The sequence below is a fragment of the Miscanthus floridulus genome, chromosome 8, assembly GCF_019320115.1.
Source record: "Miscanthus floridulus cultivar M001 chromosome 8, ASM1932011v1, whole genome shotgun sequence".
In the NCBI taxonomy this organism is placed as follows: Eukaryota; Viridiplantae; Streptophyta; class Magnoliopsida; order Poales; family Poaceae; genus Miscanthus; species Miscanthus floridulus.
The window spans coordinates 89057736-89082088 of NC_089587.1; positions in this window are offsets into that span (position 1 = coordinate 89057736).

Sequence of the window (24353 nt, forward strand, 5' to 3'; positions counted from 1 at the left end):
TCTCTCGAAACCTCTGAAGAAACTTGGTGCCCGATTCATTAGTTCTTTGCCTTATAGTCGTCAAATCGATAATTTTCTTTTCTCCTGTCCCAGTGTAAAAATATGTATGAAAATTCTTCTCTAGGTTAGTCCAATTAGCAATGGAGTTAACTGGTAGCGATGAAAACCAAGTGAAGGCTAGTCCTGACAGAGACAAGGAGAAGAAATGAACTCGATGGCCTCTTCAATGGACGCTTCGCCCAACTGTGTGAGATACTAACTGACATGTTCTATTGTGCTTGTGCTATCTTGGCCAGTGAACTTAGCAAACTCCGGAAGCCTATAATTTGTAGGAAGAGCGACCAAATCATACCATTCTGGATATGGGCGTTTGTACGAGAAGGTCTACCCTTTTGGCTTCAAACCAAACTGATTCTTCATCATCTCGGTCACTCTAATCAACAACTCATCAACATCTGAATTTAGATTTCTCTGTAATTGTTGACCCATCTGTGGATTAAAATTTCGGGTACCTTGATACCCTAGATTTGGAATCATGTGAAGAGTATTGTAATATGTGCCATAATGATATCCCTATGGAACCTCTATCTGTCGGGTCCTTTGCTGATTCGCTACTTGAAGTCTCTGGTTGTAGATGTTAGGATCTATATCTCTATGAATCCTTTGAACTGATGGCGCTATTTTTTGAGCCAATGACGGTATTTGGCCTGATGTGCCAAAATTGACTATTTGATTCTGAACTTGCCCCGTCGGCTGTTGCACATGCTGCATTGACGATCCAGGATTATATTGTATTTGATTAGTAGTACCACCTTGAACTTGCTTAGATGGGCTCTAAACTACCTGGACATCATCATTACCGACTGGTGCTGCTTCTTGATGGCTACTACCAGCTTGATTAGTCCCCTAAGTCGACAGATGTGGAATATTGTAGTAAACTGGCCCAACCTGATCAATTGGAAATCCATGAAACACCTCTTTTATGGTGTTGTGGAATGTGTTCAAGAAAACTGTATTGTGGTTCAATATGGCATCATGAACAGATTTTTTTACAGCTTCTACAAAGAAACACCTGTCTTTAGCTTCATCTGCATCTATTTGTCCATGCAACAGAACTCTTGGTAGTGGATGTTTTTAAACAACTTTATTGTCATGTGTCTTGGTGTAGGACAATAAACACTTGTTCTAAAATTCTTCTATAGCTTTATTGATGACATATTTATCCTCATCAGGTAAGTCTTCATAAGGCACCATAAGGATGTCACTGTTGTTGTAAGTCACCTTGACGATTGTGGTGTCCCACCGAGCATGCCACAACATGTGTCGGCGCAAAAACGTGTCGATGCGCCGGGCACACAGCAAGCCAGAAGGATCTACTTAGGATGAGCCCGGAGATCCGCTTGGCTTCAACGCAGGATTAGCCGATCCTGCGTATTCCTCCCGAGGCGTGCAAGACAATTTGACCTGCAATTGATAAGGAGAGAAAGTTTATCAGTAATTTAAGGTGGAACATTGCGGTTTTGCCTAGACAGTTCTAAGTGTGCCGCTTCAGGAGCAGCCAGACAGGAAAATCGACTAAATAGCCAATATGCACAGAAATTGGCTGTTATGGACTGTAAAGCTCATGGATCGTGATTGATTTTATGTTTGACAAGTACAGTACATGCAGATTTAAGTAAGATCATTAGCTAGGTGGGTATTACCAGAGTAAAGCATTGAGCCAATGAATCTAACGAGAAAGGATATAGCTTGCGAATAAATCAACTGTCTAGTACGAATGGATCTACAAACGCTATAAATCTAATCTGTTACTATCAACAGTGAGGGTCGACTGGATCGATGGCTGCTATGATGATAATACCAAACTAAAATTGAAGAATCTATAAAACCATCTATACATCGACAGGCTTTCCGAAAGACATGCTATATGTGTGAAAGCTCGAGCGAATCGGCTGAAATAGCCGATTCAGGTGAAAAAGGACTACAACGTGTGAACAATCGACTATTTAACATGGACAAACCTATGAACTCATCAGACTTAACCTGTTGTCTCTAACAGTGGGGTTCAATTGGATCGATGGCAGCCGTGATAAAGACAACAAATCAAAGCTTTAAAGTACATAGATCTACTCACATTTAACAGAATCATGGAAACACACTATAGGCGTTAAAGCATAGGCGATCGGCTATTTAGCCAATGTAGACATAGCAAACTGTTAAGGACACGCCTGATCGAGAACAAATCTATCAACTAGCATCCTCCAATCTAGAGTGCCATCAGTGGGGATCAATCGGATCGTTACAGCTATAATAGCGAACTATAGACCAGATTTAACTAGCCAGTAAACCTCTTCTAGATCATACATGCCTTAACCGCATACTATGCATGATCAAGATCGAAGTAGAACAGCCGATGAAACACAACCCATCGCTCAAAGTAAGAAACATCATGTTGTAACAAAACAAACGACAGACTAAAAGGATATGAGGCCGATCTAGATCGATCTTGATCGGGCAAATTGATGTTGCTGAAAATTAACAACAATAAGAACATCAGCAAGATCGGTAACTTAATGAATCTACCCAAAGGATGCCACTCTTAGGTAGAGCCGATAACTTGACCTTAATCTAATTCGAGCAGTGGAGGTCGAACTTAACCGATGCAACCGTACTTGAACTAGATAAGAGTCGATAACTAGCTTGTACTAGAGTTCGCAGTGGAGGTCGAACTTAGCCGATGTAGCTGTACAAATAGAAGTATAAGCCATGACGGTACTTACAGACAAGCCAGGGGTCGGCCGGACCGATGCATCCCTGCTTGTTGAAGAACTCGTCGAGATCTACACTACTCCTACTCCTAAGGGTTGGCATGAAGCCAAAAGAAAAGTAACTTGTATTGATTGGATTGATTGTCTTTTTACAATAGCCAGGGTCCAATATTTATACCTAGAGCCTAAGCATGAATCCTACCCAAGTATGATTCATTACAATGTTTGGTATAAAAGAAAATATTCCTAACTTAAGATAACTTGGACCCTAATCTTTCCCTTTTCGTAGAGTCCGACATATATTTCCTAACGCCAACTGTAGCTCATTGTTGTTATCTGCTGACGTCATTCAAAGAGAGCCGATTCTAGTGCCGCATCTAAATCAGCTGATATCGATCCTTATGCAATCGATTCCTTGATTGACACAATCTTAGAGGCTTCAAGTTCCTTCTTCCCAAATTTTGGTGTAAACAATATACACACACACACACACACACACACACACACACACAAACCTATGAGATGGTAGAGTTCTGGTATTGGTGGATCATGAATGTTTTAGGCACCCTGGGGTTCTCCAAAGTTTCTTCTTTTCTTGTGGAAGCTTGCCGGAAGGTTGAAACGACATCTGTTGTCCTGTCTTATTCCACAATTCAACAGAACAGGGGTAATCCTACTAAAGTTAGTGGTATGTAATGATCTAAATCATTATGCCAATTGTTTCTCCAGCAACGGCGCTAGAAATGTTTGTTGGTATTTTTAAGTGCAAATAGAATATGAAGGATTTTGTAAGCGCACAGAATACCATTGTAGCATTTTACCAGGAGTATTCCAGGTATCGTTATTTATATTTTACCACAGGGAAACAATGAAGTAAAGATTTATTGGATAACAAAGGAATGTCTACTAATCAACACACCAGCATAGCTAAAGCAAGGAGTAAAGGTAATGATAGAAATTAAGCATAATGATACTCAGGGGATAGATCACTAAGATAATATAAACTAGTCAACTCGGGAGAAGAACGGGTGAGGTAGATTCCTATGATATTCTTATTATATGGTCAAAGTATGTATACACCCAACTATAGCTAAGACTAACTCTACTCTTGTGCACATCGGGACGTCGCTTAGACGGTAGAGCACCCACAATAGATAACTCTACTGATGTGACTATGGTCCTATAATTTAAGAACCCGTTCAATTTAGCATGGACTACAAAGGATAGATAGGGCTATCGCCTCCCATTGCTACCACACAACCAGAGAACAAGGTGTACTCACAGGTAGAGCATTGTATAAGCACCATGCTTACACGTGACTCGGCTACTTAGCCCAATCGATAAACTATAGCAAGGTAAGTGCTCTTTGAACCCGCACACAAAAGCAATGATAATCTTAACTAAGCAAGATATATATTCAAAGTAAGCATAGCGATGTAAATAGGAATATAATGAATTGATAATAAGTCTTACAAGATGTAGAAGTGAAGATACAAGGCTTCATCAAGCCTCCAAGACTAGACCCGGAACTTGAGCATGAGCCCAACTCAACCCTCACTCCCGGGCTACTAATCTACTACATTGGAGAGTCTAGACCTAATCCTCCTGGTGTATCTTGATTTCTGAATGAGAGATATGAATTAGGGTTTCAGGGATGGCCTTAGGGAGGGGGTAGGGCTGGTATATGTAAGCCAGAGCGTCCATCGTGAGCCCTTGGATCAAACCGACTTAAAGAATGGCATAGATGCATCCTAGGAGAAGGTGGAGAACCGACATTGTGACACAGAGGCTGACAGTAGGCCCTAGGGGCTAGGTGGCCTATAGGTGGGGCCAGCTGGCCCCACATGGCAGCCACCTGTCCTCCACTTCGGTGGTTTGCCTTCTAGAGTCTTCTAGAGTCTTCCCACGTCGGTTTCGCTGCGGATAAACGTGATTTCCTTTGACGAATAGGCCCTACTTGATGGTTTTCTAAGTAAATCCTCTTGTAAACATGGATTCACCAAAACTTGTGGAATTTATTAGTTTAAACCCCTAGACCTATGTTGGTGATCCTTTTTATGCATTTATATAAGTTATCTTGATGGTTTATGTTGAACGTTAAGTACCATCAACAACAATTCACTTCTGAGCCAAGAAAATCTTTAGAAACAAAGCTTGGCGAAGCACTTGAACACGATGACTAAAAAATAAGAATATCAAAAGCATGACTTCTCACATTCAAATATCATGATAAAAAAGGAAAAAGTGAAAAATTAACAACTACCTGGGAAAATTTGCTGAAGTCAACAACATGTGGGAAATAAGACCTCTTGTTTTCAGCAATAAGATTTTTAGATTCAAAATCTAAAACAGTATACATCATCAGCAAAATAACCACAACATAAAAAAACAAAATACATCATAACTAAACGCTTACGTCAGCTTACGTTCAACAAATGTATCAAACGTAGGGTTCGCCTCAATGGTTGCATAGTCCAACCACAGCGAAGGTTCAACGACAAGTTGTCCTTACACATTAATAATAGCATAACGCCAACTTCATCCTACCCAGTTCAATATTTACAAATATCAAAAAATTTAAAACCTCACCCCTCAACTAAAAATCTAAAAAACAACAACTACGAAGACAACTAAAATGGATGGTCACCAACATCATCATCTCTACCACTTTGTTCCTCACACTTGCCTTGTTCCCTCTGCTCCTTTTCATCAGCAGCAATTTCCTTCTCAAGCTGCTGCAAAAAGGAAATAAAATGTTAGAATATAAAATAAAAGAGAAAGAGAAGCAAACAAAAAAGAAGAAACTTCAACTTAACCTTTTCCATCTTCTTTGTCGCTTTCATAAAAGCATTCTCTCTGCCACCCAAATTCTAATATTGACTAAAATATTTCTTGCAAAGCATTTGAGTCTGAGAAGAAACTTGACTCAACGATTCCACAAAAGGAAACTTATAATACTTATCCAACATTTGCTCAAACAAGGGATCTTTTGCCTCTTTCATCAAATGAAAAAGTGCACGAGTTGCGTACACACAACTCAAATCAGCACTAGTCTGAATAACAGTTGACAAATCATCATATTGGCGGCACAACCAAGCAAAGAATGGATCAAATTCACCAAGCTCCCAGCAAGGATCTTCTGGATTCACACCAAACTTGTCATAGCAATTCCTGCAAAGCTTCCATAGACGATTACATTTGTCATGAAATTTTTTATCCTTCTCAGCAGACTTCTTCTCAAGGTAATTTTTCTCTTTCACAATCTTATCATAATCTTTCTTCAAATTATTAAAATATTTAGTCTTTGTCTCAAGCCTAGCCCCAACAGAGATACACCTTGAATCCATATCATGGAGAGCTTCAACTTTCTCTACTCTTTCCTTTTCTTTAGCAGCAAGCTGAGATTTCAAAGACTTAATCTCTTCAAGCAAACCTTTTTCGCAAAGTGTCTCATTTTTCGCTTCTTCTTCAACAGATTTATGTAAACTCCTTTGCAAAAGAGCACTCTAAAAAATATAACGCTATAAAAAATCAAATCATGAAGCCAAAATTAACATATGAAGTTAGACAAAAATATACACACCTTGTAAATCATGGTAACACATGCATCTGCCAACTCAAGGGAAGATTTCCTAGCAAGTTGAGCATCAGTGTCAAGAACTATGAAGGCATCATAAATATACTTTGACAACTTTAACTCTGACTTCTTTGGCATAATGCGAAGTCTGTCCAGGCCAATCCCAACAAATTTAAAAGTATCTAAATTCGCACCTTGAGCTTGGTAGTACTCCATGCACCTCTTGTATGCCTCAGGGTCAACTCCATCAGGAATTGTTTCCAAGGCTTCAGTAGGAGTAGCAGGCTCCTAAACCACATCCTTCATCTTCCCAATATCAACAGTTGTCTCCTTCTGAGATGAAGGAGCAGGAAAAAATTCCTCTAAAAAACAAATGAAGTCTAAAATAAGAACAAAAATATAAAATTCAAATCAAATAACGCAAAATAACAAACAAACTTACCTGTGGAAACACCCTTTTCAAGTTGACATGCAACTTTTTCACCAGTGTTCACATCAATAGTAGACACAGTAAGACGAGACGCTCGAGCATGCTTAGCCTCTTTGTCAAATATATCATCATCAGAATCATCAAAATCAAGGGTAACAGTAGTAGTACCCTTACCCTTATCAGCCTTAACTTTTGGAGCATCAGTCTCCACAGGCGCACCTCCCAAATTAGTATCTTGCATCACAACTTAGGGAGGAGAGGCAATGTGAAGAGTAGCACCAACATCGCCTACAGTCCTTGGTGTAGTTTCAGCAACAAACCTTTGAGAAGATGGCTCGACAGTCTCCTGTGAAGCCAAAGGAGCAACCTCACTGAAAGCATCTAGGCTCCTAGTTGGGTTTCGGTGATTAATGATAATATGAGATTACTATGACTAACGTGTGTTTTGCAGAGGCAATTAAGTTAGGTCATGGTAATGGCAATTGATTGGGCAATCATGGTTATCATGCCCCTATGATGGAAATCATTTTGGTTTTCAAAGGATGGACGACAAGGTTAAGATGGACTAGTTCTAAGTGTCATTTGGTGTTGAAGAGACACTTAGAGTAGTTTAGGACTTTGTTTTTCCTTTGGTCGTACTTTTAAGGGGGTATGGACTAGTAGCCTGACCTAGGTGAGTCTAGTGGGTTAGGTGTGGTGCACACTTGTCAAATCTAGCACTGTGTAGCTCTGAAGTAGCCCTTAGATTAATTGGAGAAAACTTCATTCACGCATGATTTCGAGTTGGAAGTGAATGGAGGGTCAAATGTTGATCGGACGCTGGTCCCGGTGTGACCGAACGCTAGCAGTCGAGTCCGGTCAGTTCATTTGATCAAGTGAAGTCATCTGAAAGCGATCGAACGCTGAGTGAAAAGTGACCGAACGCTGGGTGCCAGAGTCCGGTCAACTCCAGTAAGGTTCTAGAGAGGGAGAATCGTGATCGGACGTGTCCGGTCAGTGCTGACCGGACGCTGGTCAGGTTTCGGTTACTGACCAGACGCTGAACAACAATGTGACCGGACGCTGGGTGCCAGAGTCCGGTCAACATCAGTAAGGGTCTAGAGAGCAGTTTTCGTGACTGGACACGTCCAGTCAGTGCTGATCGGACGCAGGTTAGAGTCCGGTCACACCTTAACAGCTCTGTGGTGGGGAGAACTGACTAGAGCGTCCGGTCACCCCGCAGGGTGCTGACTCAAGCACATAATGGTTCATTTTGAATGAGGGGATATAAATACTTTCTCTATTCATCCAAGGGAGTACTCTTGCCCATTTCAATAGCTAAGAAACACCCTTGAGAGTGTCAAGGAGAGCAAGAGCCTAGTGAAGTGATTTTGATTTGAGAATCCAAGATTAAGGCCTCATTAGTGAAAAGAGAGTAGCAAGTGTGCATCCACCCTTCTCATTAGGCTTGTTGTGGTCAAGTGAGAGTTCTTGCTTGTTACTCTTGGTGATCGCCATAACCTAGACGGCTTGGTGGTGATTGGGAGTTTGGTGATCATCCGGCGGAGCTTGTGGATGGCCCAACTCAAGTTGTGAGCGGTTGTGGGTGATTCACCGCGATGGAGTGTCAAAGAATCAACCCGTAGAGAGCACTTGATCCTTGCGTGGATCAAGGGGGAGCTACACCCTTGCACGGGTGCTCCAATGAGGACTAGTGGGGAGTGGCGACTCTCCGATACCTCGGCAAAACATCGCCGCGTTCCTTCTCCTCTCTTTACTTTAAGCATTTACATTTGAGCAATTCAATTCTTGTCTTTACATTCTTAGAATTGCCATGCTAGAGTAGGATTGGAACTTAGGGTGCTAAACTTTTGTGTGGTAGATCAATAGAATCACTTTCTAGGTAGAAGGGTTGAAGTGGGTCAAGTGTAGGGTTTATTTATTGCAAAGAATTTTAGAATTAGCCCAATTCACCCCCCCCCCCCCCTCTTGGGCATCTTGATCCTTTCAATTGGTATCAGAGCCTCGTGCTCACGTATTTAGGCTTAACCACCTAGAGAAAGATGTCTCATAGGGATGGACCTCCTCCTATCTTTGAGGGAGATGATTTTCCTTATTGAAAAATCCGCATGGAGGCGTATTTAGAAGCTCTAGATGTTGGAATTCTTAGAGCCGCCTCTCAAGGTTTCCCAAAGCCTAGGGATCCCACACACCTTCAAGGCGATGAAGTAAATTATGAGAAATGGAATGCAAAGGCTAGAAACACCATCTTTAGAGGCCTTTGCAAAGATGTGTTTAATCGTGTGAGGAACCAAAAGGACGCCCATGCACTATGGTCGGACATTTGTGCGCTCCATGAGGAAACAAAGAGTGAGCGTGAGGAACGCTATCATCTCGTCATGAAAAAGCTTAATTCTTTTGAGATGCTTCCTAAAGAGAGTACTAATGAAATGTACTCATGCTTAAATGTTCTTGTAGAGGAAGTCAATGGGATTGGACTTACTCAAATGCAATCATCCAATGTTGTAAGAAAAATCTTGAGTATCCTCCCCATTGACAAATATGGGCATATTGTGACCATGCTTCATCAAGGTGATCTTTCCACCGCTACACCAACTCAAATCTTGGGAAAGATCAACACTCATGAGATGTACATGCACATCACACCACAAGATGGCTCATCCTCTACTAAGAAGAAAGATAAAGACTTGGCATTCAAGGCTAGCCAAGAGAAGGGCAAAGCAAGAATTGAGTATGAGAGCTCAAGTGATGATGAAATTGATAATGCAAGTCTTGCTCTCATGGTGAGAAGAACTGCCAAGATGCTAAAGAAGCTCAACAAGAATGGCATCAAGTTTGATGGCAAGAAAAAGAAGTTCTTCACTAGCACTAGAAGGAAAGCCAATCTTCGAGATGGATTGCTATAATTGTGGAGAACTTGGTCATCTAGCACATCAATGCCCCAAGCCTAAGAAAGACAAATACAAGAAGAAGAACAAGGGCAAGAAAGATGACTCAAGTGATGAAGATGAAGATGAGAAGAACAAAAACAAGCCATACAAGAAGAAGGATGGCAAGAAGAAGAACTTCCACAAGAAAAACAAAATGGCAAGGCATACATCATCGGTGATTGGCTCATAGACATTGATTCATCAAGTTGTTCATCCGATGATGATAGTGACAACGAGAATGTGGCCGCTATTGTGATTGACTCTTCATCATCTTCACCGACACCACCACCATCATCCTCTACACACCTATGACTTATGGCCAAGGGTGAACGAAAGGTATCAAATGATGATGAAAGTAGTGGTGATGAACATGCTTGCAATGATGATAGTGATAGTGATGATGATGAATTTGAATCGCCTTCATATGATGATCTTGTTAAATTGCTAAATCAATATACTAAGATCATTAGAAAGTCAAGAGCTAAGAATGAAAAGCTAGAACTTAAGAATGATTCTCTTTTAGCTAAATGTGATATAGCGAAAAAGGCTAGTGTTGAGCTTAGAGAAGCAAATGATGCTATGTCATCCAAACTCAAGGAGCTCAAATCTTCTAAGAAAGAGCTTAAAGATAAACATGATAAACTTGAGGGGATACATAATGAGCTCATCACTAGCTACAAAATGCTAAAAGAAGAATATACAAATCTCAAGATCAATCATGATAATCTTATTATCTCTCATGAGTTTTTATCCAATGAGCCACATGATGCTACTAACCATGTTGTTAAGATTGATATAGCTACATCATGTGATGATTTGATTATTGATAGCATTGAGAAAGGTTCTAGTAGCAAAGACAAGCAAGTGGTTGAGTCCAATAACTATAATGAGTATGTTAAGATCAAGAATGAGAATGAGAAGCTAAAGAAAGATCTTGAGAAGCTTTCAACCACCAACACCATTGTGATAGAGAACCTTTACCATGATAGTGATCTAGCCCTTGAGAATGAGAAGCTTAAAGAAGAGGACAAGAGGCTTAAGGAGAAAAATCATGATGAGCTAAAAGAAGAAAACAAGAAGCTCAAGCTAGAAAAAGAACATCTCAAGACTGGGTTGAGCAAATTCACAAGAGGCCAACATCTTCAAAGTGAGCTACTCATGAACACCATCATGAAGATGGATAGAAGTGGAATTGGATACTTAGCACATCAAGAGAAGAAGGCTCAAGCTCAACACCAACAACAACACAAGTCAAAGCCAAAGCCAAAGAAGTGTTTTGAGTGTGGACAAGAAGGTCACTTTGCCCATGAGTGTCAAACTCCACCACCACAACCCTTGCCCAAGAATGCTAGACCTTTTGCTTTCAATGCTCATTACATGCTTAGAATGGATTCTAGTGGTAAAATGAAAGTCATGTTCTTAGGACCTCCCAACAAGAATAGGCCTAATAAAATTTGGGTTGCAAAGTCACTTGTAGAGAAAGTCAAGGGCCCTCAACAAGTTTGGGTCCCTAAACAAGCTTGATCTCTTGTGTGTAGGTGAACTACAAGACCAGTGGAAGTCATTGGGTAATTGATAGTGGTTGCACACAACATATGACCGATGATCCTTGTATGTTCACCTCACTAGATGAAGAAGTAGATGGCCAAGAAAGAATTACATTTGGAGATAATTCAAAGGGCAAAGTGAAAGGATTGGGCAAAGTGGCAATATCAAATGATCACTCTATTTCAAATGTGCTATATGTTGCTTCTTTGAGCTTCAACTTGATAGGACAAATGTGTGATCTTGGCTTCCAATGTTTGTTTACCGAGAAGGAAGTGGTTGTATCTAAGAAAGATGATGATCGAATTATATTCAAGGGATTTAGATACAACAACCTATATCTAGTGGATTTCACCTCTGAAGATGCTAACTTGAAGACATGCCTATTCACCAAAACATCACTTGGGTGGCTATGGCATAGAAGACTTGCTCATGTTGGGATGAGCTCACTCAAGAAACTTATGAAGAATGAATTGGTGATAGGGTTGAAGGATGTGAAATTTGAAAAGGACAAGCTTTGTAGTGCATGTCAAGCCAACAAGCAAGTTGCAAACACTCATCCTACAAAAGCTTTCATGTCAACCACAAGAGTGCTAGAGCTCCTTCACATGGACTTATTTGGACCAACAATTTACAAGAGTTTGGGATGAAATCTTTATTGTCTTGTGATTGTTGATGACTACTCAAGATATACATGGGTGTTCTTCCTTCATGACAAGATCGAGGTTGCATCATGCTTCAAGAAGTTTGCCAAGAGAGCACAAAATGAGTTTGAAGTGAAGCTCAAGAAGATTAGAAGTGATAATGGTAAAGAATTTGACAACACAAACATTGAAGCTTATTGTGATGAAGTTGGAATCAAGCATGAGGTGTTCGCAACATACACTCCTCAACAAAATGGTGTAATTGAGAGAAAGAACCGGACACTCATTACACTTGCAAGAACAATGCTTGATGAGTACAACACACCCAAAGCTCTATGGGTGGAAGCAATCAACACCGCATGCTATGCATCCAACCGCCTATTCCTTCAAAAGTTTCTTGGCAAGACACCTTATGAGTTGCTCAATGGGAAGAAGCCGAACGTCTCCTTCTTTAGGGTGTTTGGTTGCAAATGCTACATCTATAAGAAGCGGCAACACCTAGAAAAGTTTCAAAGACGTTGTGATATTGGCTTTCTTGTTGGTTACTCATCAAAGTCCAAAGCATATAGAGTATTTAATCATGCCACCGGCTTGGTTGAAGAAATATATGATGTGGAATTTGATGAATCTAACGGCTCCCAAGGAGCACATGAGAATCTTGATGATGTAGGTGATGAAACATTGAGGGAGGCCATGAAGAATATTCCAGTTGGAGATATCAAGCCTAAAGATGATGTACAAGTGATTGATCCACCTTCTTCATCAAATGTGCCACAAGATGGTGATAAAGATGGGAGAGTAGAAAATGAAGATACTCATGTCTCTCATGATCAAATGGTGGCACAAGCACAAGATGTTGATGTTCCACAACCTCCCCCTCAAGTGGTTGAAAGAAGAAATTCACCTCTACTACAAGCTCATCCACATGATCTCATCATAGGGAGTCCATCAAAGGGTGTAATGACTCGATCTAAAAAAACTTGCTTCATTTATTGAACATCATTCTTTTATCTCTTGTGTTGAACCTAAGAATGTAGAAGAAGCTCTTCAAGATTCGGATTGGATCAATGTCATGCATGAAGAGTTGAACAACTTCACTCGCAATGAAGTTTGGACTCTTGAAGAGCGACCATAAGGTGCAAGAGTCATTGGAACAAAGTGGGTGTTCCACAACAAGCAAGATGATCAAGGCGTTGTTGTGAGGAATAAGACAAGACTAGTTGTAAAGGGGTTCTCTCAAGTTGAAGGTTTGGATTTTGGGGAGACCTTTGCACCGGTTGTAAGACTTGAAGCCATTCGTATCCTCCTTACATATGCATCGCATCATGAAATGAAATTATATCAAATGGATGTTAAAAGTGCATTTTTAAATGGCTTCAAAAATGAACTAGTCTATGTTGATCTACCTCTAGGGTTTGAAGACCCTAGATATCCTAATCATGTTTATAGGTTGTCCAAGGCGCTATATGGGCTAAAGCAAGCCTCAAGAGCTTGGTATGAGTGTCTTTGGGATTTCCTCATTGAGAAAGGCTTCACCATTGGGAAGGTCGACATCACACTATTCACCAAGAAGCTTGATGGAGAGATCTTCATTTGTCAAGTATATGTTGATGATATCATCTTTGGATCATCAAATGAAGATTCTTGCAAAGAGTTTGGTGAATTAATGTCGAAGGAGTTCGAGATGTCAATGATTGGAGATCTTACATTCTTTCTTGGTTTTGAAGTCAAGCAAATGAGAGAAGGGATTTTCATCTCTCAAGAAAAGTATACCAAGGATCTTCTCAAGAGGTACAATATGGATGAGTGTAAGCCAATCAAGACACCAATGCCATCTAATGGACATCTTGACCTAGATGAGGGAGGTAAAACGGTTGATCAAACTCTCTACCGCTCTATGATTGGTAGCTTGTTGTATTTAACCGCATCTAGGCCCGACATCATGTTTAGTGTGTATATGTGTGCTAGATTTCAAGCTAATCCTAAGGAAGCTCATTTGATTGTTGTTAAAAGAATCCTTAGGTATCTTAAGCACACACCAAGCATTGGACTTTGGTATCCCAAAGGAGCTAGATTTGAATTAGTTGGCTATTCCGATTCGGATTATGCCAGTTGCAAAGTTGATAGGAAAATCACATCTGGAGGGTGCCATTTGCTTGGTAGATCACTTGTGTCTTGGTCCTCCAAGAAGGAAAATAGTGTGGCTTTGTCCACCGCCGAAGCCGAATACATTGCCACGGGTGCTTGTTGTGCACATACTTTACATGAAGCAAACTTTGCTAGACTATGGTGTAGTTCTAGAAAAAGTATCTCTTTTGTGTGACAATGAGAGTGCGGTAAAGCTTACTAATAATCCGGTTCAACACTCTCGCACCAAGCACATAGATATCCGCTATCACTTTCTTAGAGATCATGTTGCTAAGAATGATATATCATTAGAAGGTGTAAGGACCGAGGATCCATTGGCGGATATCTTCACTAAACCGCTAGATGAGGCTACATTTTGTCGGTTGAGGAATGAGCTCAATGTGCTTGATTTTAGTAACTTCACTAGAAAATGAGCTTGTGTTGTCCCTTGCATTGCATTGCAATATACAACATGTTTAATTTTTGGTAATGCATTTAGGGCTTGTCTAACATGGTTAAGATAACCGCCAAAAAGCATGTGAAGAAGCTTAACCTTGGATCAAACTTGACAAGCAACTAGAATTACTTTCAAGTATTGCATTGCATATGCATGTATGTTGTTTTTTCGTTTCTCTTCAATCACCCTTTTATTGCCTATTTTCTTAAAAAGAATTATAGCCTAAGGCAAAATACTTTAAAAATTTTTAGGGTTTGAGAGAGGTCACTCACATCAGTCCCAATTGATGTTTATTTGAGTCTTATTGAACTTGGGACTTGATTAGGAATAGGCTGCGCGAAGGAACATGGAAGATTTGCTGAAAAAGGGTGATCAGACGCTGGACCGGACTCTGCTCCCTATGTCTAGTCAGTTCACAGGATGTGAACCATTGCTGCAAAGGAGTGACCTGACACTGAAACAGTACCTTTCCTGTGTCTGGTCAGATGGCATTCCTGCGTCCGGTCAAGCGAAGAAGATGAAGACAGAATCGATAGGACTCTGACTATGTCTGATCAGTAGGGATCGGACACGTCCTGTCGAGACTTGGGAGGTTTTGGACCTCTCTATTGTCGATCGGACTCCAGGTGGCAGCGTTCGGTCATTGCCACCAGAGCGTCCAGTCAGTAGAAGACATGCGGATATAGGACTCAATTCCTTTCCTTTTCTCTTATGACATGGGGGCCACCATATAACCCAAATCGCCACGCGCGCATTTTACCCTAATCTGCCAACTTTGCCATCGCTCGCCCAAGCCACTGCGTTCCCTGCTCGTGCCGCCTGCCCGTGCATCCGTGCCCTAAGCTCCACCGCTCCCGCATTGCCGAATCTCACCCACGCCGTCATGTGTCTCGTGCCATCGCACGCTCCCGTGCCCGCACAATCTCGCACGCCATGCGCCGTCGTGCCCTGTGCTAGCTCCGCCGCCTATGCTCACATGGTCATGCCCACAACTCACCACCGTGCCCTAGCGCCGCCACACCCGTGCCTCTGCTCCACGCACCCTACCTGCATTGCTCACTGCCCTGCATCTTGACGACCCATCCAGAGTTGCATTGAATTGCAACCCTAACCCTAATTGCCGATTCCAGTGGTGCTCGTGTTTCATTCCTCTTCTCTTTGGTCGCCGGTTCATCAGTGAGTCGGTGTTTCTAAGGTTACTTTGGTAGTTGTCAGTTAACTCGAGGCCAAGCCCATGAGTACGAATCAAGGCCAAGCCTCACGAGTGTCAGTGATAGTTGGTTCTTGTCCCTGATTGCAGTTCGTTTTAGCTCCAGCAATGGCACGTGTCAAGAATGTCAGAGGTGGTCCTGGTGATGAGGATCCGAGGCCTTTGTCTCGCCTGTCTGCTGAGGTGAAAGGCAAGGGGACAAAGAAGATTACATTAAAGAAGCGGAAGTTTGCAGATGCTGATACAGTGAGAGCAGTAGCATTACCAGCCACCGTAGAGCGTGTAGAGATAGGAGGTGCTTGGAGTGGTGTTGTCATTGCAGATCAGCTCTCACCAACATAGAGGGCCACCATTGAGGCGATAGAGCATCGTCATGGTAGTCCAGCTAGGACTATCATGCTTGAGTGATGGCGTGTCATTTTGGAGGAGAGTCAGCCTTAGGGGGAGCCACAGTAGCAGGCTCAGCTAGCACAGTAGACAGAGCAGACTCAGGAGGCAGAGCAGACCGAGGAGACAGAGTAGGCACCTCAGCCATAGTTACGCCGCTCTGGTCATACTCGTACCCAGGTGACACCAAGGCCAGAGACATAGAGGAGGGGTTCTCGTCTGCCTCCTAGACCATAGGGTTCGTCTCAAGTGACTCACTTGGATTTGAGGGCTGCCATGGCCAAGCAGGTGTAGCAGCTCAGGTTCATGCAGTTCAAGGACTGGTTCCCGCCGAGGAGGGATGAGCATGCTTCAGAGGGATTCTATACACCACTGCAGGAGGACTTCTACAATGCTTATCTAAACGGTGGTGTGGCTTTCAGATCACAGAGGGTTTGTTCTATTGAGGCCATTGTAGCAGCAGCTAGAGAGCAGATCTGCCCTCATCTCTCTTACCTGCTAGGGTTGACAGACTTACTTGGACGAACATGTAGATATGTTCCATCTTAGGTCTGAGAGTTCTACGATACACTTTGGATTGACCCAACTCATAGGTTCATACACTTTGCATTCAGAGGCCATGATTATAGGCTGATGAGCTTCAGGGTCAGAGAGATTCTTAGGTTATAGGAGTCACCCATCTGCCTCGATGAGGTTTGCTATGGACATACAGAGCCTCCTAGACGGCCTCATGGTGGTCTTGTGCCTCTCATAGATCTCATCCGACCTTGCTTCATAGAGCCATTCAGCGAGGGGTCGAGAAGGACACCCAGAGATCTTACTCCTACAGCTAGACTGCTCGATGCTATCATGAGGAGGACCGTACTACCGAGGATGGGATATCATGAGGGATTGACTCGCATTCAGTTATGGCTACTAAACTCTTTGATGCAATAGACAATGTTTGATATATGGGATGTCATTCTTTCTGAGATAGAGGATACACTTGCAGAGGGATTCGGAGGTCATAGGTAGCTGTCGTATGCTCATTGGCACTTTTCTAATTCATAGGGCAGTCATAGTGAGGCCTCCTGAGATGTTGGTAGAGTATTCTGGTGCTACTACAGAGTTTCTAGCTTATAACATGACTCAGATGCTCCGTCACAGTAAAGTGAGGATACCTAGCCAGCCGAGTCATCGCCTAGAGGTGCTAGAGTCTATAGCCCATCAGGATGAAATTATTAGGGGCATTGCAGTGACTGAGGAGCAGCAGCTAGATGCACAGCAGGAAGGTATGGTTGAAAGTGATCCTAGTGATAGCTTAAATGATGATTATTAGGCCATTCCTCAGATGCCTCCATGACGACATGACGGTGAGGCCAGTGGCTCTAGCTCAGCTCCATAGGCACCGCAGACAGACCTCGCTCTTCTTGCTATACTTGAGTGGATGAGGTAGGATCAGGCTTGTTAGGCCCAGGAGACCGCAGTTGCACTTGCACAGGTTCAGGCCAGACAGGACGAGACCTAGCGACAATAGCAGGCTATCTAGTAGCAGCAGCAGGCCATGCAGCAGTAGGAGCTCCTCATTCAGCAGCAGTTACTTGGTTTCATGCAGCATGTTGTTACTGCCTTGGGGCTCCACCGCCATAGCTTACACCTTAGCTCGATCAGCCTGCCACCACTACAGTGACTCTAGGTTTTTAGCCTAGTGGGCTTTAGAGTTAAGGACAGCTAGCTACCATGTTCGCTTCACCTACAGAGCAGGTGTCCCAGTGGTTTGCTTCGCCAGTGCTAGCCCAGGGTCTTTCCTTCACACCTCTACATACGGGCTTCACACTGGCTCAGAGTTCATCGATGCTTGTGACAGACATCCCAGTTTCCAAGAGCCTTAGTGCTACTTTTAGTGAGTTGATAGGACAGCCTACACCGCCAGAGCTATATGTCCCTAGACCTTCCACCGTTGCTCCAGTTATTGGCACTACAGAGACACTCCCATCATTAGTTGCATCATCAGAGCCACCTGCTACAGTCATACCTGCAGAGTCACCGGGTCACACCAGTTCTAGAGCAGACCCAGACCGCTTCAGCGTCACTTCCAGCGACAGAGGGTCAAATAGCTCAGAGCTCCAGATCAGAGGATGATGCTACCTAGTTCTAGATCGCTCATCGCACCTCAACGCCCAACTCGTCCGCTGCTGTCCCACCGACAAACCCTTAAGTTTTGGTGCTTGACGCCAAAGGGGGAGAGGGATCGAGTATGATAGACATAGGGGGAGCGATATATCTAGGGGGGCTTATTTATTACATTTGGCTTTTTATGTGTGATACATTATTATGCATTCATGTTTACTTTCATGCATTGAACTACATACGTGTGATCATGATATTTATGTGATAGTGATATTTATGTGATATGTGACATGTGTGCTCTCTACTTTGATCTTTATATATGTCATGTCACTTGGTTATGCTCATTTTCTTTGCTTTCACGTTTTACTCCGATGCAAATGAGCTTTATTTCTTGTACTCATGCTTATTTCATATCTATTGAGTACACCATGTTGGCTTGGGTCAAATAAGCTTGTCTAACCACTTTGTTCTTATTGTCAAAAGCTTATATGAACCAAACATGTTGAAAACCTCATCTCTTTCACATACTCGAGGTTGTATTGTTATCAATCACCAAAAAGGGGGAGATTGAAAGCATCTAGGCCCCTAGTTGGGTTTTGGTGATTAATGACAATACGAGATTACTATGACAATACTAGTAAGGTTCCAGAGAGGGAGAATCCTAATTGGATGTGTCCGATTAGTGCTGACCAGATGCTGGTCAGGTTCCAGTTACTGACCGGATGCTGAACAGCAATGTGACCGGACGCTGGGTGCTAGAGTTCGGTCAACATCAGTAAGGGACTAGAGAGCAGTTTTTGTGACTAGACACGTCTGGTCAGTGCTGATCAGACGTAGGTCAGAGTCCGGTCACACCTTAATGGCTCTATGGTGGGGAGAACAAATCGGAGCGTCCGGTCACCCCGTAGGGTGCTGACTCAAGCACATAACGGTTCGTTTTGAATGAGGGGGTATAAATACTTCCTCTATTCATCCAAGGGAGTACTCTTGCCCATTTCAATAGCTAAGAAACACCCTTGAGAGTGCCAAGGAGAGCAAGAGCCTAGTGGGGTGATTGAGATTTGAGAATCCAATATTAAGGCCTCATTAGTGAAAAGAGAGTAGCAAGTGTGCATCCACCCTTCTCATTAGGCTTGTTGTAGTCAAATGAGAGTTCTTGCTTGTTACTCTTGGTGGTCGCCATCACCTAGATGGCTTGGTGGTGATTGGGAGTTTGGTGATCATCCGGCGGAGCTTGTGGATGACCCAACTCAAGTTGTGAGTGGTTGTGGGTGATTCACCGCGATGGAGTGTCGAAGAATCAACCCGTAGAGAGCACTTGATCCTTGCGCGGATCAAGGGGGAGCTACACCCTTGCATGGGTGCTCCAACGAGGACTAGTGGGGAGTGGCGACTCTCCGATACCTCGACATAACATCGCCGCGTTCCTTCTCCTCTCTTTACTTTAAGCATTTATATTTGAGAAATTCAATTCTTGTCTTTACATTCTTAGAATTGTCATGCTAGAGTAGGATTGGAACTTAGGGTGCTAAACTTTTATATGGTAGATCAATGGAATCACTTTCTAGGCACAAGGGGTGAAGTGGGCCAAGTGTAGAGTTTATTTATTGCAAAGAATTTTAGAATTAGCCCAATTCATCCTCCCCCTCTTGGGCATCTTGATCCTTTCACTCACCTTCTTCTTGCGACTCTATAGTCGTAGTTGCAGCAGTAGCAATAGCAACAACATGAGAATGAACAGGAATAACCGAAGAAGGCAAAGTATCTTCGCCAACATTAACTTGAAACAAAGACAAAGTAGCTTCGCCCAAATTAACATTATAATGAACATTGGCCTCCAAATTCTGGAAATAATCACCACGCAAAGTCAACATCGGTGGAGTCAACCCACTAGAATTAAAAACAAAACTAATCATCCTCACCTCTTCATCACGAGCTAGTTGACTAAGAGTCTCCTGACCCATATCTTCATCACTTCCCCCAAGCTTCTCAAAACCAGAAGGAGTAGCAATCTTCTTGTTGCTAATCTTCTTAGCAAGTTGACCACTAGCTCTCTTCTTCTTAGTAACATTTTCTATGCCAGGCTTCGCTGCACGAGTATAATTTGGTGGTGATCTTTCATCATATTTGATTTGGGCAATTTCAAAAATTCTATTCAAACGCTTATAATCATTTCCAAGAATTTTGTCCATCAAATCTTTTTCCTTCTTCAAAAATTTGCCTAGAATCTCAACTGCCTTAACTTCAACAGCAGAAACAAAATCTTCATCTCTTGTATACTTCTTTGGGCGAAAAGCTTCTTTGTCAGGATAAATATAATCCTTCCCGCTCACAACTTTCTTATGAAAACGAACAAAACTCCAACTCTTCTTAAGAGGCCAAACTCGAGCTGTAATATATTCTTCGCAAAGATCACAAGCACTTTGCAGATTAGCAGTCAACTTGTAAGCCTTCTCACAAATCTTTGAATTCTTTGTACTAGGAAATTCAGGCTTGCAATAAAAAACATTCCTTCCCATCTTCGCAGCCAATGGATAGTGCTTAATAATCTTCCTTGACTCATCCTTTTCTTCAACCATTGGAACCGTATGGTAAAACCAATACCGGTACCAATTTTCAACCCATTTATTCTTGGAAGCATGACAAATTTGTTTAGCACCTCGAGCAGGTTTAAAACTACAACAACCAAAGTATTTAATAACAGTTTTCCCATCCACAGTCTTATTCCTAAACTGAGTATGCATCTCATGAAGAGCACAAAAAGCCCTGATGTCCAAGTTTACATCTAGACACTTCACTGTCCAAATAAAAAAGAGCAATCTTCGCTAATCCATTAGGAGTCAAATGATGCATTTCTATATTATATGCCTTCAAAAGTTCTTCGAGAAAGTATTGACATGGCATACGAAGTCCAGCTGCAAATTGATCACGAAAAACCACACATTCATAAGGTTTTGGATCAGGAATTACTTCACCATCCTATTAGTCACCATCCAATCTAACTCTTTATCATCCATCAAAGTTTGTCCAAACTTTAAAGACTTCGTATCATCACCAACCAACTTGGACTCAGACGTCGAAACATCTGATAAATCTTCACCAAAGTCAGACAGATTAGATCCAACTAGAGAGTTTGCAGAAGCATTCTTCCCTTGATCAGACATCTAGAAAATAAGAAACTTTTTCATCAAGATAAATAATAATAACAACAACAACAAAAGAAAGAGAAAAAACAGAAACAAACGAATTTAAAACTAACCTTAAGTCAACAAAACTTTTAACACTAAAAAGAAATAGTCTTCGAAAAAGAGTTTTGGCTCCGCAAATTTTTTTTGCTTCGCTTCAAAGAAATTTTCAGCAGCACCTCCCCATCTTCGATAAAGTAGCAAAAACATGGGGAACAGACCGAAGTATATATAGGCGGCTTCGGGTCAAACCTTATAGTTCAGCTTCCGACAGTCAAATACGACCATTGCAATTCAAAAAACCAACTGTTCATAGTCTAACGGCTAGAAATGGCCAACTCCAAAGTTTGGGACGACGTTTTTTTGTCTTCGTTTTCAATCCAAACTTCACGGGATTCAGACCTTTGGTGTAGGCCTTCGCCCGCAAGGAGCTGCTGTTGGGGATTGAACTTCGCCAAAAAACTCAGCCCCTGAAACTTTGAAGTTGAAATTATGATTTCTATAACAAAATTTACTTGTAGGAAGAAGTAATAAAGCGAAGGTGGAAATTTGACTTCGTAAGAAAGATTTCGTCTATGCTGGTGAAAAGAAGAAAGCAAGAATTAGGCGAAGACAAGAGTTTGACTTCGCCTAACATTCTGAGAGAAGAAGAAAATCAAAGCAGAAATCGACTAAGTATGGAAGACGAAGACATCGGTGAAGTTGATGTACAAAGGCCCCATTCGCTTGGAGGAATTCTGGATGAATCTGGGGGAATTTATGAGAGAAAAACACTGTTCTGGATAAAAAAAACGGATCAAGCCGGGTTTAAGGGCACGCGAACGGGGAGTTGAAGACTGAAGGCTCAAGAGAGGAAAAAGACTACTTCGCCCTTATAGTTAAAAAGGGTTATAACCATTTGAATTGTGGGTAAAATAGTCATTCTATGTAAAGTATGAAGACTAGGACCCCTATAAATACCCCTTTGATATGTACTGTATGATCATAAAATGAATATAACTTGATGTTGTGTTCAAATTTTTTATGTTTGAGTAATTTCCTACCCAACACTACCCCCGAAATATTTTAAGACTGCTTTTCCAGGAACCATCCAACACGTACGGTGTTACATGGTCAGGGCTTCAGACTTCAGTGCAGACTGGTGGTTTTACTGGTTCTCTTTCGCGGGGTTTTCGATCTTTCCACAACAAAATCTGCAAACAAAAAATATGATCCTTTTAGAAGAAGAAAAAGAAGCGAACTTTACAACAAATGAATTTAAATTTGAACAAAAAATTGAATTGAGGGGGTTCATTTTAACACATAGCAAGCAAGTTCATTAATCGGTAAAAACTCAAAGAAACCAAGTACTGTTTTTATGTGATGGAAGAAGTGGCAGGATTTCACATGTCCAATTTGTGATTTGTGGAAAAGATTTCTAAAGGTGGTTGGACCTAGAGCCGCCCTAACAAATCAATTTCTACAACACATGCGTAATCTAGAATTTCAAAAAATTACTATTTTTTCCTGACTTGTGATTTTTAAAAAAGAATTATTTATAGAGTAAGCTAGATCTAGAACCTACTATAAACATTAATTTTTAGGTGTGGCTAGAAAACCGCCTTTATAAATTGTCGATTTGTAAAGACGCACAGGTATCGGCGATTGAGCTATACAGGCTTTCCAACCGTCTCTACAACTACTTTTCGTAGTAGCAAAAGGGTACAAAGTACACAAACCCAAACTCCTTCAACGTGTCGGTCTCTCGGCTGGAATATAGCACGAGGAATAATCTAAATTAAGTTTTATCTCTGTCCTGATAGATACATGTGTGGCGCTTGCGCTTCGATCGTGTTGACGACAGTTGAATCGTTCAAATGTAAGGACTGGCTGGGCAGTTCTCTCTCAATCGCAGTGGGTAAGGACATGTGAGGTCATCATCAACCAATAAATCATAGATTTGAAATCATTACACTAGTGCAATTCACTAAGCAAACTGAGGAGATTTGGTTTTCCAAACCGTGTAGCAACTTTTTCTTGTACCACAAGTTGTACAGTCAGAAATAAATAACGAACACTCGAACAGTTCAACTTCTATCTATAGAGCTAATACTAGTAGTTCGACATGTGGACTTGGTCCTCTCCTCTTCGATCGAGTGGAAATTAATTAACCTGGCGTTAGAGCTAATAATAACTGCACTGATAGAGATACATACTCTGTACTCCCGCAGCAGCGCCGACGACTTCCATTGCCGATGCAACCCTCCTCTCCCGCGGCAACTCCCAGCTCGCCTAGGCCTCCGCCCCCACGCCAGCCAAGAAGTAGAAGTCATCCTCTTTTTCCAAGGTCAAGAATAAGAACATATAGTATTTGTTTACGTTCATCACTGTTGCCACACCCACCACTGAAGCCCTAGTTGAAGCAATGCATAAAGCCTTAGGGGGTGTTTGGATCCAGTGACTAAAATTTAGGATGTATATCGGGAGGATGTTGTATGGGGTGTTCGGATACTAATAAAAAAATAAATTACATAATCCGCCAGTACTCCACGAGACGAATTTTTTAAGCATAATTAATCCATCATTAGCATATGTTTACTGTAGCAAAAATATTGTCAAATCATGGACTAATTAGGCTTGAAAGATTCGTCTCGCAAATTAGTCGCAGACTATGCAATTAGTTTTGTAATTAGTCAATATTTAATATTCCATGCATGTGTCCAAATATTCGATGGGATAGCGACTAAAATTTAGGAAGAGCAACCAAACACCCCCTTAAACTTGGCTATTGAGACCACACCTTGATTGAGTAAGAGGGTACGCTTTGCTCACCTGACGCGTCTTAGACTCTAGATCAAGTTAGGTGAAGGAGAGCAAGAAACTTCTATATCTCATGAGTAACGGAGGCGGCTAGGGCGCCCGTCTCCTTAACGCAGGCACTGAATTGGAGATGGACATCCTGCCCGCCTCCGTAAACACGATTTGACCGCCCTCCATTAACATGT